The sequence below is a fragment of the Pezoporus flaviventris genome, unplaced genomic scaffold (assembly GCF_033815535.1).
Source record: "Pezoporus flaviventris isolate CSIRO_AGI_PZ_B2104156 unplaced genomic scaffold, CSIRO_AGI_Pfla_v1 ptg000002l, whole genome shotgun sequence".
In the NCBI taxonomy this organism is placed as follows: domain Eukaryota; kingdom Metazoa; phylum Chordata; class Aves; order Psittaciformes; family Psittacidae; genus Pezoporus; species Pezoporus flaviventris.
In genome coordinates, this window is record NW_026892550.1 from 91,765,271 (window position 1) to 91,783,791 (window position 18,521).

The 18,521-nt window shown below is 41.2% G+C and overlaps 1 protein-coding gene across 4 annotated transcripts in view; it reads left to right on the top strand.

The window, feature by feature from the left end:
- The window catches only part of SYN3 (synapsin III), a 256,004-nt gene that overhangs the window by 42,419 nt on the left and 195,064 nt on the right, over positions 1-18,521 (top strand). For 2 of the 4 annotated variants that reach the window (XR_009741803.1, XM_061445079.1), the window contains exons 1-2: positions 13,887-14,055; positions 14,386-14,525. The exons of 1 other annotated variant lie outside the window; for it this stretch is intronic. The gene's annotated coding sequence lies outside the window, so the exon portion shown is untranslated. Of the gene's footprint in view, positions 1-13,886; positions 14,056-14,378; positions 14,526-18,521 lie in introns of those variants that run through there. One more of the 4 variants, XM_061445080.1, reaches the window with a different exon arrangement.

Here is an 18,521-nt window from a genome sequence, read left to right on the forward strand (position 1 = left end):
AAAAAAGAGCATAAGAGCATCTTCTATGTTTATATACCCTATTTGCAATCACCTTACTATACCCACTCATTTTTTTTTTCTTTTTAAATACTGCTGGCTGCAATGCAATGCAGCAATGCAATGCACGGAATGAATGTCTTGCAGAAGCTTAGACGCACATCAAAATTGCTTTCTGAAGTGCAGTAGAAATTCAGTATTATCAAATCCCTCTCCTCATATGCTGGGAGCAGTCAAAGTAAAAGAACTAGTCAGTTTTCACAAGCAATTCTCCTGCTGAAAGGCAAAATGACGTTGCATCACAAGAACTCTTTGTGAAAGAACTTTGAGCAATACAAAGAGAAATGGGTACTTTGTGCATTTTGCTCAGCCCAACTTTGACTGCATCCATGCAACAAAACTCATCCAAAGATCTGAAGGAATTGTGAGGTTTGAAGTGCTGGTACCTTCACCCTTGGACGCTTGGCTAGGGAACCCTTCACTGTTCAAAAATAAGGCAAGAAGCTAGTTTGACGAACAATATGAACTGGTTCATGACAAACAAAATCTCTCTTTTATTAACCAGTAATGAGACTCGTAAAGCATCTCTGACCATTGTTGTGACCCAAAATAAACACTTAGTAACCTTGAAACTATTAACACTGAGGAAACAGTGGGTGCAAACTGATGTGGTTTTGCTCATGGCTGTGCAACTCCCAGCACATTCTGCTGACTAAAGAGGGGATGCACAACAGCTAAGGAGCAGAAAATGTTCCATTCATTGTGAGAGATGGGTGGAACAGCAGTTCAATTCCTGAAGAAGAGAACTACAGTACTTAAACCACATAGAAAAGGAGGCTAACCAGCAACTTGGGCTGCAGGAATTAAGTTCAGTAACTCAAAGGATCAAACATCCTTGTCACTGTAGATACCGTGTTTATCCTGCTTGTTGTTCTGTTAGATTTAGCTTTGTTTTTTGCTTTTCTGTCTATCTTAGGGTCAGGAAAGGCAGGAACTACCACTGTTTCGTGTAGCCATTTAAAATGCTTCTGATAGGCTATGTAAAAAGTGGTGGTGTTGCTGGCACAGTGAAAGAGTGGTGTTCAGTAAAAAGGAACTGAGATTTGGCCCAGCACCTCTGCCTATCTGACTTTCCCATGCTTGCTAGCCAGCAGGCAGAGACCTGTGGCCTCAGGGTTGTCAAGAAATTCCCCCACTCACACATTCTTGAGAGATCAATAGAGCCTCAGCATAAAGCAATTACAGCAAATTGGAAGAAGAAAAACACTACCAGTGAGTCAGCAACGGTTGGGAGTGGAGGAGGAGGAAATCCAAGTCATAAAGTATAGCAAGGGGGTGGCATGGGGCTTCCCAGAAGGTTGTTTCTTCATACTGGTATAGCAAATGCTAATAGGGTTGGAGGGCACTGCTTTGGGTACTACTCTGACTGGCCTTCAATGCTTGGAATAATCCTACAGCAGTGTCTCAGAACGGTTTCTTAAGGTCCTGCCTTGTAAATGTAGCTTGAACTGCTTGACTCTAAAAGTTGTTGATATTTTATCATGTCTTCATTGCAGTAAATAGCTTGACATGTTTCTGGGTTTTGTTTTAACCATAGTACTGCACAAAAAACTTCTTTTCATGATCCCATGGCTAAATTCCCAGTTCAAAAAAGTACTGTTACATTCTTAAGTGTTTGGCCAAGTTGGGCTGGAAGGGCATTCATGAGTCCAAAACAAATAAGAATTCCATCATGCAAATTTGGGCTCAGGAAACTGAACTCATTGACTGACTGAGCATTGTATGACTGATGGACCAAAACATGACTGAGTTCATGCTTCCCCTTTGAATCTTGAAGGATTAATCAGTTCACCTCTCTTACAGCTCCCTTCTTTGAATGCACTTTTTCTGTGCATTCACAGTGTGAAAAGCGTAGTGTGAAAAGAAGTTATTTACTGGCTTTGCAGCAAAAGCCACATCCAAATTACACATTGAAGAGACCCAGTTAAAGAGAGTTTGATTAGTAGGCTCTTTATAGACACATTAGTCTCAGTTTTGCGGTGATGAAGAAACCATCCTAAAAGGGATGTACATGCACTGCATGTTATATACGATGGAACTAAGGAATGCTGTTAATTCTTCATTTTTCTGCTCAGACTGCTGAAGCTTTCACCTGTGAGACATGTAATGAAAATGCTTTTCTTAATTTTTCTTTGTGTCACCTTGACAGTCTAGCACCACTGATGACAAATGGAAGCAAAGTGGCATTTGCATTAGTAAGAGATTTAATTAAATGGGTTATGATGTCTAAAGACAGTACCTTTAATTATTTTGTCATGTGTTTTTGGGGGTGTTTTTCCTCTCATTCCTCTTTGATTGCTTTTTCTCTGCAAGATTTGCCTTGATAAACTGGTAAATTGCTGCTTGGATACCCATTGGTTCCTGCTGCTCATTCTCCTGACATAAACTTGAAATAGAGTTTTTGCTTTAGTGTTAGAAACATCAGACTGGTCCTATTCCAACAGCTTTCTGCCCACTGCAACTCCATTTATTTACAACTCAGTTACCTTAATTTAGAGCATGAGAGAAGCTTTTAAAACCACAGATTAAAATCTGGACTTAGTTGACTTGTCCATTTTTTCTGAATAGCTGTTTTCAGTTGCATATAGCTTTCTGCAAGGTCATTTTGGTTCAGGCTTTCTGAAAAACAACAAAAACTCTGGAAGTCTGGCAGTACTTGTGCAGCAGTCAAAGACAGTATTGTTGCTTCAATTAAAACAGCACGGACCCCAGTGGCCTTTACCAATACCTTATTTCTCTGTGCTGTTCTTGGGGTACCCATTGAATGTCACTGTAAATCAAAAGGTGGCTGCACTTTGTTATCGCTATAGAACCTACCAGGCAAAATGATGATGGAAAGCTTTCACGTCAAGTATTGCTGTTCTTTATTAATGAGGCTACAACAGCAGCTTTGCCGATAACATTCCCAGTAGTGGTTTGTCAGCTAAACCTGGTCAGGCTGCAAGGCTGGGTAAGTGTATATATATTGTCATTTGTGTTTTATTTTGGTGATGGTGGTAACTGTGACAGAAGCTTTATCAATGATAATTGCAGCTGCATCCCAATGGCAAGATAATGAAAAGGTCACTTGGGACAGCAAAACTGAGATGCCTATGTGCATACTTGTAGCACAGTTACATCCATTCTAATAAATGATATGTGTCCAGGAGCATCCCTGGGTTCTAAGGCCAGCTGGAATGGAGTGGCCTTTTTCTGTGGTGGTAAATACTGCTGGAATACAAAATAGCAAAGTTTTTACAGTCTGCCTATTGGGAATACTCCCAGCAATGCCCTCATCACCGAACCAGGCATAGGGATGGTTGGTGGGTGTCCTAGTGCAGTTTATATGCAAGGTGTGCATTCAGATGTCTTCCCCTGAGGTCAGAAAGATCCTGCCTATGTCCCACTTACCTCATCACAACTGACCTCCTGTGCTGTCTGAATATGGAAGATTTGCAGGGAACTACTGATGTTTCCACTGCAGACTTAAAAATAGTGCTCCCAAATTTTTGTGTCTGTATTGAACTGCAGCTATTTCTTGAGAGCAAAAAGCTGCATTCATTTTGATAAATGATATGCTGTGAATTATTTTCTCAGCCTGATTAAAAACTTTCAACAAGAGAAGGAAAAAGCAAGATGTGATGCAACTGGCATAAATACTCACTGGGAACTGAATGGTGTTGCCCAAAATACATCCAGTTTGAACAAAGAACAGAGAATAGGGGATGCTAGGAATCATGCTCTGGAATATCTTGCTTTCTTTCTGCAGCTGGCATTATTCCCACTTTGTGTGACAAAACCTAGTGTCTGTATAAGCTAGCACACTCCCAGTGAGTGAGAAATCCACTCCCTCTGCCATCTGCTCTCCTGCATGAATAAGTAGGAGGACGAAATGGGCCCAGGTCTGGAAAAGAGAAAAGCAGAGAGAAGGCTAATGTGGGGAGAAAAATATCCCATCAAAACCAGCAGCAGGCTGGGAGGAGGGAGGAGGGGGGAGATGGATTTCCAGCCTTAGGCAAGTGCAGCATGCAGTGAATGAGGCTGTTCACAAAACAACCAACAGTGCTTGGAGTGGTAGAGCTGTCAATGGAGGGAGCAGGAAACACTGTCCTCACAAACACACGAGTGAGCACTGTCAAGACCACTGGAGGTTTTTAGGTTTGCAGCTCATGACTTGTGTGTGATGTTTGAGGTGCTCTGCATTGGCCAAGCAGCAGGAATGGAGACATGGTCCCCTTCAGAGCAAGTCTTCTCTGAAAGTGTTTTGTTTACACCCCCCGTGTCTCTCGTTCAGTTGATCCATTTTCTTTTGTTGCTAACAGTCTCTTGTCATCCTTTATTTCTTAGAACAAGAGATTTACACTTCACGTGGCCTTGTGGAATATTCAGAAACAAGTACCAAAGATGTCCCCCACAACATGACTCTGTCTGACACTCTGTCTTACATTGACTGTTCACACAGAGGGAAATGTTAGTAGCGCTGGAGGAAATTTGAGCTTCCACTTGTAGCTCTGGTTTATGTTCTGTGGGTTCATGTCTAAATGAACAGTCTTTATCACCCACATCTCTTACTGATAGTAAATCCGTATTTCTTTTTGTGGAAATCTAGAACCACAGAAATACAAGCAAGACCACAAATGCTCATCTTATGCTTCCAGCGAAAATATTTGCAGACCACCTTATAGGTAACTAAAGAAGGCGATTGCTATCTCAGCATTTGACTTGGCAAAATTCTTCAAGCTACTTAATCCAGCAAGTTTATAGCCATTCATTTCATACCTCATACTCAATATTGTGGCAGTAAACCTTTAAATGAAAATATGGAAGGTGGCACTGAGTGACTTCTTCCTGGTCATCATCACACATCATCAAAAATCACTAAAGCAGAATGTACATATTTTATCTCCTCTCACCTTTACCTCACCCTTGTGGTTACTGCTAATTATTTGAACTTTAATTTCATAAAGTAATTAATGTGCTGTAATAAATTAATTCTTGGCTTTCTTTCCTCCTTCATTAATGCAGGAAATTCTTTGTTGTTCAAAGAGGTTATGCGTCTGCCAGATTTCACACAACTCATTAAAAAGGAGCTTTAAATACTGTAAACAAATCAACCCTCAACCCAAACTAAATGGAAGGGAATATGGGAAAGCATGGTACTTCTGTTTGCATATGAATCTCTTCTGCACATGTAGGCAGGGCTGCTGTGCCCTTACCCTCTGGATCATGGGTATTGTATGCTTCTATAAAATAAATAATGAAAAAGTGTATTATTTTTCTCTCCTTCCTTGAAGCAAGAGGTATTTTGGTTTTTATTTTCTCCCTCTTAAATAACCAGCAGTACATAATCTGGGGCAGTGCCTATCTAGTCACCACAGTGAACTTCCTTGTATCGTAATGGCTTGAAAACCTGGAGAACTTAAAGACATGTCAGAAATCATTAAAATGTAGAAGCTTCATCCACCCACAGTGGTTCCTGTTGATCCTTTTAACTTTCACTACAGTAAAGAATCCTTGAGTGTTTTCCTTCTCTCTTTAATTAAAGCAGACAGAAGACTTCTCTCTGAGGTTCTGTGTCTGTTGAATTTCACACATTGCTTTATTTGAGTAAACACACCCCATAAATATGTATAGAGAAGAAGTCCCAGCACAAATAAATTGTTGCAGCTCTTTTCAGAAAATAAAAAGCTTTCTAAGGGTTTTACTGGTAGTGTTCAGTGTGTAGTTGCACTGGGGGTGTATTGCGAGGTGGTTTTGAACTTCTGCTCTAAGTATAAATTTAAATGGGAAAAACATCCATCTTTTTGTTATCATGTCGGGCAGGAGGTCATTTAGGCAGCAGCAGAAGGAGAAAAAATTGAGAAGTAGGGAAGACCCCACGGCAGAGACCTGTGCAAAGTCAGTCTTAACCATAGATGTGAAAGTGTTCTCCTGTTCAGGAGACGGGATTACCATGTGGTCTTGAAGTGTATTTGTGGCACAATACTGGGGAAAACCAGTATCATTACCCATCACTTTATATATATGCTTTATATATATAACATATAGCACAGTTTCTACTACTAAGGCTCTAAACAGCCTTAATCTGTACTGCAGTCTCTATAGCAAGAGCTTCTGCTTTATGAGAATGTGGAAGTGTACATGCATGGCACAGAGCACTGTGCTGCAAACACCAGAGCTGGTCCTACAGCAGTAGCACTGGGGCCAGGGAGACCTGAGCTGCACTGGTTTGCTCTTGTACCTAAGTGGGCTTACTGTGCCTGTAGCACAGTAATGCAGTTGGGATGGGATACAGACATGAGCATAAGTATGCACCTTCTCATGGTGTTGGGTGTTGCATAGACATACTCTAAGAAATAAATGTTAGGTGTGACTCTTATTAAATACCAATTACCCTCAAAGAACAGGCTATTTCAAAAATTACACTGAAGTCACATTATTTATGATACCCCAGAGGAGATGTCAAAGGTACTGAGTGGGAGTAGTGGTCAATACATATGCTGTCCTGTTGTGTCATTTGGACCTTGCAATCCTGTCTGGTGCTGTAGCATATGCCCAGCTTTCCCTCAGCTCATTCCAGCTTGCTGCTGCTGTCTCCTTCTCCTTTAATTTGCTTTGAGAAAGGCATTTTGCCATTAACATTGGGGAACATATTCATATTTTGGGTCTCTTATCAGTCAGTGAATAACTCTAAATTGAAACATGACTTTTAACTTTCTATGCAGTTTCATTTTACAGCCTTATGAATAGCTTTTAATTTGATTCCCATACCCCTGGGAAGTGAGCAGTATTTAAATATGATCGTTTCTTGCCCACTATAGACTGCTATTTGAAATGCTCTCCTAGGACATGTGCATTCATGAAGGAGTTTATTCCCTCACCTTTCACCTTTCTTCCACACAGAGTAAGACTTCAATCATCTCAAACGAGAAGAGCTTTCATGAGTCCTTCCATGCTACCTGCCCTTCACCTTGCTGGTTCACTGCTCCCCTCCCTGCACAATTTGCCCCCCACTCCCTTGTCTGCTCCTTCTCCATTTCTCTCAGCCTCAGCCTGGTTGTTGCAATGACGCTGGGCTGCCATGGCTGATGCTGCCTTCAAGTGTATGTAGTCAAGGTCTATGCACCATGCATAAAAATGTGTCCGTCCATCCTGCCTATCCATTTCTTCCAAGGAAACTCTTTCATCTCTTATTTTCTTATTCTAAGGATTCTCCCTCAAGACCTAGTAAAGGGATAGACCATTTTAAAAAATAATCAAGCTTAGTTGCTAGAATTTATAATCCTATCCATACCCTTCCCATAATATCAGGGGCACCTTGACATTAAACAGCTGAAAAGAGCTTTTAATCAGAACATCTGTCTTGTTTTTTACCCTTAGGTACTAAATTTAAGTGGTTTTTAGAAGGGGGAAAGGGACAACTCAGGAAAAATTTATTCCTAAATCCTAATTTCCTTTTCTTAATCACTCTAAGCTTCAACTTTCTACTCTAAGAACAGCAAAAGTACCATTGAGATTTTGTAATAGGGTACTGCTTTGGACTTCAAACCTCAGCAAAAAAGGCATCAAGCCAAACTGTGACCTCAGGGAATAAGAGAACCTTGGATGTGCCAGGGGATTAAAAAAATAACCAAAAACCACAGGGACAAAGATTAACCATCTGTATTGAACTGCTAGAGGACCAAAGGAGAAATCTGCTTATAATGGCTGATTTAAGCTGTAAACTCAAAGGCTGGATGCAGTTGTTTAAGAAAGTCTCTAACAAGAACAATATGACCCAGAGCAAGACCTTTGCAGTCATGATATTATCTCACTGATAGCAAAAAACAACCTTGGTTGAGGTGTATGGGCGGCAAGCAGTAGCATTTTTCCTTTCAGCTGAGAGCAATATGTGGGTCTGGTTATGACTATGTAATTTAGATCAGTAGTAATTAACTCTGTGGACTATGAAGAGATAATAAGTGGCTACTCAGAAGGGCAGGGAAGGAAGCAGATTTCTTAGGGAAACTGGAAATTTCCACTATTTTGGGGATATGTGGTTAAGAGGATTTGGTCCTTAACTATGACTTCAGAGGCTGTAGTGAATATTATTAGGTTGAATGGCCTCAGGGTACAGCCTTTATCAATTTAGGCAGGAGAGTAGATACTAAAAATGGAAAACTTTGCTTCGAAAAGATGGACTTTCTGGCATGACATATAGAGGAAGGGGTAAAAAACAGATTTTGTTGTGCAATAATAGGTTTCAAAAATATGCCTGAAATATTGAAAAGCATCAAGAGCTCAGTCTGATTACAGGAAACAAAACATAATATTAAAGTTGCTGAAATAGATGGTTTCTTTTCTTCTCCTGCCTTCCTTGTTACATTCAGTCCTACACAGGATAAGACTTTACAAATTCAGCTTGTGTTGAAAGTGAAGTCACAGACGTGTGTCTAATCTTTCAGGTATTTTTTACTTGACTTTGTACCTGTGTTTGGTTGAATTTTTAAACTAAATTGTATTTTAAAATGCTAATTATTTTGAGATATAGGTATTCTTTTTTACAGCTCCAGTCATCAGAATCAGGGGGGTTTATTCATATACTTGAGGCTTATTCCTCAATTATATCCCCTGGGGGAAGGAAGCTGGGAGAATGAGACAGCCTCTCCCCCACCAAGTTGACCAGGGGTTTTCATGGAGCCCAATACAGGTCTTTCCATTTCACTTTCCAGGGGCTGATCTCAGTTATTTCTCATCCAAAAGTGCTTGAGCTTTTATAAGCAAACAGAGTTTTGGTTAAAAATGTCATGTTTCTCTTGCATTTGCCCCATGGGACACACTGTTAAGTCAGTACTGTAAATATTTGGCTATGGCCAGCTACTGCAGTAGTGATCCTCAGAGATGTTGCAACAACTATACAGGGTATCTGGTATTGTGAAATCTCCTGCTGTACAGGCTGGTGATTTCCATGCTTGAGCTCCTTAAATGATTGATCTGTGGAATTGATGGAGAACAGCTGAGCCCCAGAAGCAAGTCTGAAGTCAGTGAAGGCATTTATTTTGGTTATTATGGATATACATCACTTGCCACACAACCAATGTTCATGCAAAGCAACGCTTCACAGCAAGACATTGCCTCTGAAGCCAAGTCCTCTTTGCCCTTGAGTATTTCTAGGAAAGAAAACCTGAACCCACACAGAGCTGTACAGGGTGGTTTCTACCAGCATGCTCTCTGGTCCTTTTTGTAGTTGCCTGGCAACTAGAGAAGAGAGGAGGAGGGTTTGGGATCATGGAGACATCTGAAGAAGCAGATTATTTCTAGCAAACCAACTGGCCAAATCAGCTCTTGGTTCTCCTGAGCTATTCCATTGCAATAGATTATCTGCACTGGCCCTTTTTAGATGAGTGTCTGCTGGAGGTGAGGATTATGATCCTGCTTGAATTTCAGATGAGTTTCATCCTAACATGAATACTTTGGTGTTGCTAAAACTATTCTTGAGTGGGCATAATTGAGGTAAACAAGATTTGGTCAGTGCATTGAGTTTACCTGTAGCATTATAGCTACACTGTGAGACTGAGCAGTGCCCTTTGGCTTAAAAGAACTAAAAAAAGAGTTCAGCTCAGCTGTCCCTTCTAAACATGATGTTTAGCCTCAGATTTTGAATGAGATGTTCTTCCTGGTAGTTAAAAGGGTTGAGAACTCTGGAAGGTTAAATAGGTTTTTCTAATTCAAGAAAACAAACAAAAAAGCAGAAGTCACTGCAACTGATAAACTAATTATAGAAAAATGTTACCAAATCACAGAATCAGAGAATTGCTTAGGTTAGAAAAGATCTTTAAGATCATCAACTCCAAACATTAACTTTTCACTGCCAAGTCTACCACTAAACCATTATCCTAAGTAGCACACTTACACATCTTTTAAATACTTGTAGGGATGGTGACTCAACCACTTCCCTAGGCAGTTTTTTCCAATTCTTGACAGAGCTTTTGGTAAAGAAACTTTTCCTAATATCCAATCTAAACATTTCCTGAAACAACTTGAGGCCATTTCCTCTTGTCCTATCGCTTGTTACTTGGGAGAAGTGGATGACACCCCCCCTTGCTACAACCTTCTTTCAGGCAGTTGTAAAAAGTGATAAGGTCTCCCCTGAGCCTGCTTTTCTCTAGCCTCCTTTTCTGCAGTTCCCTCAGCTGCTCCTTGTAAGACTCGTTTTACAAACCCTTCACTTTAATTTACTGAAGAAAGTAAAGATGCCGATAGAAAAATGTTTAGGTTTTTTCCATAATTAAGATATGATACCTAGGTGGTCTTAAAAAAAACACCAAAACCAAGTTTATTAAAATAACAAGCAACTATTGCTGAAGAATGAAAATTTATTTTAATCAGGGACATTGAAACGTGTTTTCAGGGGGATGACAATATGTTTCTTAAAGTCCACCAAACACATATGCACTAGCATTGATGCCCCAGGATAATGCATCAGTCTAACTAGGCAAAATGCAGCTTCTCCCAAAGGTATCTCACTTCAGAAAATAGAATCTCAGACCATTCTAAGGAGCCCATTCATTTTCTGCTATGCATCACCCTTTCCTTTTCTTTCTCACTTTGTCCTCTATTCCTCAGATTTATTTCTGTGGAATCTGCCACGTGAAAGCCTCTGCTGCTCTTACACCATCCCAAGAGCACGTTTGCCACACTGACAGTTGTTAAAAAGGGTGTTGCAGTATATTCTGTATGAAAAAAATGCTCATTTCAACCTCTCAACTCTGTCTCTTATTCTCAGTCTAAAACAAACCTACATGGCTTGTGTGCAGCCTGACCTATTCCTGATGCTACAGTGCCATTAGCTAATAAATGCTTTTTGCAAGGCTTTGGCAAAATAGCTGGGGAGGGCAGGGAGTCTCATTTGCAAGTCAATAACCAATTAAAGACTTGTTTCCTATCCAGTTCCAACCAATTAGAGTTTAGACCTTATTAGCAACCTATAAAAGTGGTACCCAAGCACAAGGAAGAAGACCCTGTTAGAAGATCAACACCTCCAACTTAATGTTGCTGAAATATTGCCATAACATCCCAAGTAAAGCAGACTGACAATCAATCTTGGACCTCAGAAGGTGAAAAGGACATCAAATAAGGGGGAATTTATATCCTTGTTATTAGCTGCTTTTTCACAATTTCTTGAACTTTTAGATCCCTGTAGTACGTATGCTTTTGCTTTGGCAAGTATCCTGCTTGGAGTATAACACAACAATACAATCACATATTTCTCCCTGAATTTCTCATTTGCTTCTCGTTTTCATCACTATACACAGTTCCTTTCATCTAGGCATGAAGAGGGAGCAGGAGAAACTTTCACAGTTTACTCCATTTGCTTGCGTGTGTCATTTTCTTTAATTTTGAATACACTCCCACTTATTGTTCCTACCCTCCACAAGCGGCTTGTGCCCAGTGAGACATCATTTCAGAGAAGAACGCCAAAGCTTCCAATGGCAATAAATACTCTCATCAAAAATGATTATGAGGAAGGAGACATCTTCCACATAAACTACAAAGCTTTCAATTTTTTTCTCAAAGAAATGTTCTTTATTTTATTCAAAAAATACCTCAGCTATTTCAATTGAGAACCAAAAGACTTCACTGAAAAGTTTCTACTAAAATAATTATTTTCTTAGAAGGCTTGTAACAGAAAATGTGTTCAGTTGAAAAAAAAATATTACACAGAGATCCAGCTTTGATGGAAAATATTCAGCAGTCCTACCAAGGATTCAATTCCTTAAAAAGAACTCTTGTAGCGTATCTTTAATTTGCTCAGCCTGTCAGCTTCTTCTGATACCACTGATCCTTCTTTTTGTCTTGACATTTTGGTCTCTTATTTGCTTTAATTCATTTCTTGGGGTTGGCAGAAGACTTTGCTCATCTTATTCCAATTTCCATAGGGTTTCCATGAGAAGAAGCTGGGACCCTGCTTCCTTCTCTTCTTCCCCATCTACTCTCTTAATGTTCTTATTTACCTTTACTGCATCACGGAGTCATGATCTGCCTTTCTATTCAGTGCTTGTCTGCAGTGAAGCCTCCTGCCAAGTCTTCCACCATGCTTCATGTGTTTATGTACTACTGCTGCCACTTCTGTGATTGCTCTGTGTACCCTTCGGCTGAGCACCTCTTACCAGAAATAAATTCACATTCATACTGAGAGAATTGGTTTGTGCCAAAGCTTTGCTCTCAATTATTAAACCCTTTGTCAGGGAGGCTTTGATGCTAGGAATTAACTTGAAAGGGATTTGATAACCAAGGGCCATATTCGTGATGCAGAGGTCTCCTGTGAAGAGCTCTTCCCCCTCCCCAGCATCTCCTGAATTTTGAGCAGATTCTCTAGTTGTCATGGCAACAGCCTAATTTGCTCTCTTTGTGATTTAAGTAAGCATCATGTAAAAACTCTACAGTAAATGATGCTAAAATATCTTAGGTTTTGGTAGTGACGTTGGGCAACTTGCCACATGGCTTAATTTAATTGCTCTGAATATGTCCCCAAGTGCATAATTCAAGGTTTCCTTTAACACAAAAGCTCTTAAAAGTTTGGATGGCTGCAAGGGAAAGAGGAGGAGGAAAAAAGCAGCTGCCATTCTTCTAAAGAGAAGCATCTCCAGGAACAGGAGGGCAGTTTTGTCCCATTTTGTGGCAGGGAAATCCATAACAGACAAAGACAACAACTTGGTTGAGAATTTTTCTCTCTTTAGATGACCTTAAACTCAGTGGGAAAGACAAAAACATCCACCATTCCTGTGCCCTATTCTCCTGGGGAAGGCAGTATGACTCCATCCTGCAGTGGGGCTTTGACAGAGTAAAGACAGTCTCACAATTAAGAAGATGGCAATAGCCACACATTATCCCAGTCTCCTGCCAGTCCTTCAACATGAAGACAGTGCCTAAAGAAAGACATTGCCTTTAGGAAAACTTCTGATCAGTGGCGGTCTGCCTTTGTAGCTGTGCTGATGCTTGGGCTTGACTTCAACCTCGTGTCCCTACTGTCTCTAGAGCCAGGCAGTCCTGGGAGAGGAGCCAAACCAAGAGCTGGTGTAGGAGTTGCTCGAAGGAGTTTGGGCTCTAGTGCAAATATGAACCTCACACTATTATGGTAGTAAGTATATAGACTCTGCTGAGTAAATATTAGACAGGGGAAGCAGAGTGGAAAGGGTGTCCTTGGACTTTGAGGGACGCAAGCTCCTACGAGGGAAGAAGCATGGCTTCTTTATCCTGCCTATTTTTCATCTACAATGGAATGAGGTGGCTGTAAATACTGTACCTGTGAACACGTATTCGCAATAGCTTTCAGTGTTGCTGCCACTGGTCATTAAAAAGACCTTCTGGCTGCTTGGTCTGATCTGAGGGTGGGAGGGGTTGTTCCACTGAGCTCCTCCACTTCCAGCACCAGTCCCATAACAAAACTGAGGTGGTAAGAGGCAAAAGAGGTGATCTGAGGCTTGATTTAAACAGTGGTGACCCTGTTAAGGGAAGCTGCAGTGCTCTGTAACTCTTCAAACAAAGCATAACTTGAGGAAAAAGAGCAATGTTTATTTTGTTCATTTTGGGAAAACTGTTTCTTGGAAAATACAGGCACAGTTAGATGTCACTACAGATTTCTGGTCAGGAAATAAAAAAAAAAAAAAAAAAAAGGCAAACCAGAACAGCTTAGTCATTTGGTCTGAGGGAAAACTGTCAGTTTGGTGTGCTTTTTTTAATGTGGGGATTCAAACTCCCACAGCAGGCATGTGAAATCACAGTCCCCTAGCAGTGCGAACCATGTACTTGCATCCTTTGGATAACTGAACTGACAGGATGACAGCGCAGTTGCTGAACAGAAGATGTCGTGATACAAGGCAGACTCTCCCATTTCCTTGTGATCAGCTTGTCTTGTCACTCCCTTCTGCAGAATGGTTTTATTCTTTTCTCACACCTTGTATTCAAGGAAGAGGCAAAGTGTTTGGAGGGCTGCTGTATTGCTTTGCCTGGACAGAAATCTCTGCATCCACCGAGACGGTAATGGCCATTCACCAGGAAAATACTGTGATGGGCTGGGGGTAGATGTACAATGATAAAAAGGGAATGCCATGGCTTTAGTGGGAGGAGGACAAGAGGGATGAAATGGGAAATACAAGCGGGTAATCTAAGGTCTCCTTTTCAGGAGAGTGACAGATTCTGGTTTCTTTACCCACCTCTTTTTGATAAAAGCCTACCAGTGGGGGTGAAGTCTGTGACACCAGAGCCTGCACACCCTTGTTGTTTTACTAAATTATTCATCCTGTTCCTGTGATAATATAGTTATAAGGAGGAGCCTAATTGAATTTACTGTCTGGCTTTGGCCAATAGGGCGATAAGGATCCAGCAGAATGGGATGACGGTGAATCCTGCTAGTGTGCTGTGAATGTGAAGCAGGAGGGACTGGCAGTTTGTGTGCAGGAGAGAAAGCAACTCAGTCCAGGGCCCCTGAATTAGCAGACTAAGGAAAGGTAAGGGAACAAGTGGGAACAGCATTTGCCAGATTCATGTACTGACCCTGTGCTGCAAGGCTGATTTTGTTTATAGGAAAGCACTCTGCAGGCAGTGTTTTCCTGCAGGGTTTGGAGAGAACAGGAATGCATGTGGTGGCACTTGCTCAGTGCATGTAGCTTGTGCCTTTGTCTTTATATGTGCTGCAGGGGTTTATAACATTGCGTGTTCATTGTGCGCGTCTGTATGGAGATGACTATGTTTTATGTGGATAAAGCAGCAACGTAGGAAGCCTGTGAATTATAAATGTAATGAAAGGAGTCAAAAGGGAGAAATTACCTCATGGGCAGTGTGGGGAAAACAGTTGTGCTTTCTGGTTCGATTAAAAATGGTAATGCTGAGGTTCTTAGTGAGCTGTTTGCCATTAAAAAAGAGCAAGTGTGTGTGCATCTGTTTGTGTATGTATTGGACCTGCAGTGAGATGTTAAAATGGGAAAGAGGAGGTCAGAATGGAGCATTAGTCGTGGCAGGTGGAGATAAATTACAAGCAATCTGCGTAATCAGATTCTCTAACATGGAGAGTGCAAGTGAGTAGGAAAGTGGATTAATCCTGCCTGCAGAGCCAGCTACACCTGGAAAGCAAGGCCGGGGAATCAGGATAGGTTATTTGACTGGCCAGAAGAACTGAGGATCAAACCCTCCTGTTTTCATGCTGCTTAAGTGCTAACCTATAGAGTTGCTTCCACAGATTTCTTATCTCCCTTTTAATGATGCTAAGAAAGGGTGAGCATCACTGAGGATCAAGAACCCACAGATTAATGTTATCTGGAAGAGCAGGAGCACATGAAGCAAATTAGCCTCTGCCCTTTCTTTTGTTTCACTGGGTTTGCTTTGATAACAAGTGACTGCTAAACAGACAAGGCAGGTAGGGGAAGCTGGATTACAAATGTGACAAGTGGTATTAAGCTGTGTAGACAGGGAAGGTTGTTTGCAGTGATAATGCTGTAATTGCCCTTCTGCAGCTTACATCTTTGCAAGCCTTTAAGACAAGGCTGTCCCAGGCTTGGTAACGTAAGTCACTAACCTGAGTGGGATCACAGCTTGCTGTAAGGCATTAACAGGTCTGTCTGCTTCTCATATGCTTTCCTCTACTCGAATTCTTTTTAAGCTAGGATCCAGAGGAAAGTGTTATTGAGACAATGTTGCTCACCTGTGGATATCTCATCTCAGTTGGAAACTTACTCTTATGATGAGTGCTGAGGGAGATGTGCTTATTCTGTGATCTCAGAAAGCAATAGCCAGAAGCTCCCTCTGAAAAGAGCAGTAAGGCAGAAAGCCTCATAGGGAAAAGCAAGAAAATGGCTTGTCTTAGATTAACCAAACCTGTTTGCCAAGTAAGTTCTCCTGCCTCCCTGACATCAAATTTCATTGATCAAGGGTCAACTTTCCCCTACCTGAATTCCCTTTTTTTTTTATTGTGGTTTTGTCACATGCCCTGAAGATGGGTAAATACAAACCCAACAGACATTCCCATCAGAGACCACCTCCATGCTCTCCTGAAGTCTCTGGGATGTGCTGCTGGGGGTAGTGGGCTGAGTCTGACCCCTTTTGTCTCACAGTTTGTGCAGGTGCCCCAAGTGAGACCAAAGGGGCACTCACCTGGCACAGGTACAAAAAGGCTCCACCTGTTTGGTGATGGAAAACTCACAGGAAATGTGTTGCAGATTCCTATAGGATGGAGTCGTGCTCTCCCCATCTCACCTGAAACAGCTGACTGAAATACAGGTGTAAGACAAGGCTTGATTTCTTGCCTTTCCTGTCCTTCAGCTTCTCTTAAAGAAAACATGGTCATAGTTGAATTTGACTCCAACTTTCAAAGTGCTCACAGCAACAGAATGAGCTAAGAAATGATGCAAAACAGGCCTGGTCATCTCAAAATAAACTTTCCCATTTCTGCCCCAGGATCAGAGGAATAGCTAAATAACCTGTTTATACACATACTGCAAAAGGCTGCATAACTTCCAGGTGCAGAGTAGGAGCCTGTCCTTACTAAAAAGGAGGTAGATACTCAGTCCACCTGGAGAGTCCATCCCTCTGCACATCAGAGGAAGCCATTTACACTTGCCTGTTTTGGGATACTCATCTTCCTTGGGATAGGCACATGGCGGGCTTTGGCAGGAGGAGCATCTCTCTGATGCTGCAGCAGCAGTAACCTGGCATTGGCTTGCAGCTTTTATCACCGGTTGGGTGACTACATTGTTTGCTTCTGCCCTCAGAGTCAACACCAAGGGTCAGGAACAGGCAAAACGCCAGCGTATTCCCAGGGCAGCTTACGTCATTGCCAATTCACTGGTGCCAGAGACTGTGCTGGAAACCTGAGGTCTCTTTTGCTGTTAATTGCCCAGATGATTAATTCATGCAATGATATAATTTTCTTGGGTGGAGGCTGGGAGGTTGTGTACTCTAGTAGGGGCATGATGGGTGGTAAAAATTGTGCTCTTTATTGATGTTAATGCTAATAACAGCAAACTAGCCACAGTGTTCTCTGCATCATCTTTCCTCCCCCAGAAAGGGCAGAAACGGTACTGGCTCTCCCCTGTTGATGTGTGAGCAAGAGCTCTTCTGAGATTCGTAACGTAAATTCTACCCTAGAGGACTGAAACATAATGCCCTTAACTTTCACAACTCCTCTGTAATAAAGGCTGTGGCTTTAATGTTAACATTTAATTCAGGCTTCTTTCACCTTGCAAATCTCACACTGCCTTTCAAAAATTCCTTGTATTTATGTCATTTATGTTGCACTTTCTGGCAAGAAAAGAAAGCAATTCTCCTAATTTTTTGAATTAAAAAAAAAAGAAGAAGAAGAAAAAGAGGGAAAATGTGATTTTGGTTCTTATTGCACAGTGACTGGTATATTATATTGTGACATTCTCCCCTCAGAGGATGCTGCTGTCTATAAGGGTGTAGGATCACTTTTTAGTCAGCCTGGAAACTCTTCAGAATGCCTCACTCTAGGATATTTTATTCTTTTTTTATTTTCTTTTTAGGCTAAAAATCCCTTTCTTGACACCTTAATAGCTAAGCAAATAAGCCCAGAATTCCCAGATGGAGATAACAAAGAGCTGCCCTGACCCGGATACAATTAGTATCTGATAAAGGTGCAGTGACTTGATCTGATAATCTATGGGTAGGTGAAACTGCTAGCTCGAAATGTCAAACAAAATACCCAGGACATTTTCAGAGCTGTTGTAAGAGCATTTGCTTTCAAACAATGTCACTGCTCTGCCTCCTGTACCCTTCCCCCTTGCTCATTCCAGTGTTTCTCTTCTCCCCTCAGGCCTCCATATTTTTGGCTGGCTTTTGTCCCTAGAGATATACAAAGCACTGGATCATAAGTCTTCAAACAGATTTTCTAAGACCAAATAGAAACCTTCCAATTTGTAGATATGCCTGTTATTTGTGGGACAAAATGGTTTCCTTTCTGTTGAAGCAGTGAGGAAGACTTGCTATCCATTCTAGGTAGTTTTTCACTTCTTCCTGTCTTTCATGGTTTGTTGTGGTATTCTCCTATTTATCTAGGTAGAGTAAACGTAATGGAATTTTTCTTGAATGCCGACAAACAATAGAGATCTGATTAGCAATTGTAACAGATTTGTTACCAGTTCAGTACTGTCAACTTATATATATATATAATATGGTTATTAAGGAAAATTAAGTGATTATGCAGAACTAACAATGTCTGTACTAGTGGCCGTCCAATTCCAGACACTCATCCATTGTCTGTTTAATGAGAAATCATCCTACTGGGTCTGGGAAGCAAAGTTTGCAGTATGAGTTTGCTGCCATTATCAGACTACACCAGCCACAGGAAAGGTAGCCCGGGGCACATGCTTGTAATTCAGACTCTGCTCATAAAGGGGAAAAAATATAGTGAGATGACCTTGGAAAAGTAGGAGAAAGAGTCTGTGATGGGCTATCATGAGTGGGAAACAAAGGAGATTGGATGGAGTAGGTAA